Source organism: Arachis ipaensis, chromosome B03, assembly GCF_000816755.2.
Source record: "Arachis ipaensis cultivar K30076 chromosome B03, Araip1.1, whole genome shotgun sequence".
Classification (NCBI taxonomy): Eukaryota; Viridiplantae; Streptophyta; class Magnoliopsida; order Fabales; family Fabaceae; genus Arachis; species Arachis ipaensis.
In genome coordinates this window covers 106,231,431-106,232,373 of record NC_029787.2, presented here as the reverse complement: position 1 = coordinate 106,232,373, position 943 = coordinate 106,231,431, and positions in this window count along the sequence as shown.

The window sequence follows — 943 nt, the reverse complement described above, 5'->3', positions numbered from 1 at the left end:
GGCTCAATAATATATATGCATATAAAATTATAATTATATATTATATATTTTATAATTTTAATTTATAATAATAATATAGAATAAAGTATTGTTTTTGTCCTCAACGTTTGGGGCAAGTCCCAAAGTTGTCCCTAACGTTTCAATCGTCCTATTTAAGTCCCTAACGTTTTAAAACTGACACAATGTTGTCCTGTCATTAGGGATCCGTTAACAGAATTGACGGCAGGACAAAATTGAGACGATTTTGAAACGTTAGAGACTTAAATAGAACAAAAACTTTGGGGACAAAAATGATACATAGAAATAAATTTTAATTTTATCCTTTAATAATATTCAATTAGTTTACATAATATTCAATTATTTTTTAATCACATCTAAATAAATTACACTTAATCATATTACTTTCATTTTAAATAAATTAATTTTTTATAATTTTACTCTTAAAGATTTTTAGTTATTTAAAATGAAAGTAATGTGATTAAGTGTAATTTATTTAGATGTAATTAAAAAATAATTGAATACTATGTATAGTAAAAAAATTAATATTATTGAAAGATAAAATTAAATTAAAATTTATTTTTATGTATCGTTTTTGTCCCTAACGTTTCCGTCCTATTTAAGTCCCTAACGTTTCAAAATCGTCTCAATTTTGTCCTGCCGTCAATTCTGTTAACGGATCCCTAACGGCAGGACAACGTTGAGTCAATTTTAAAACGTTAGGGACTTAAATAGGACGATTGAAACGTTAGGAACAACTTTAGAACTTACCCCAAATATTAGGGACAAAAATGATACTTTACTCTAATAATATATAATTTTACATACACACATAATTATAACATTCATGTGTTTTAAGGTGCATTGATTTGTATTGTTATAATATCTTAATTGTAATATCTTTGTAAGTTGAATAAATAATAAAATTAATTAAATTATTTATGAT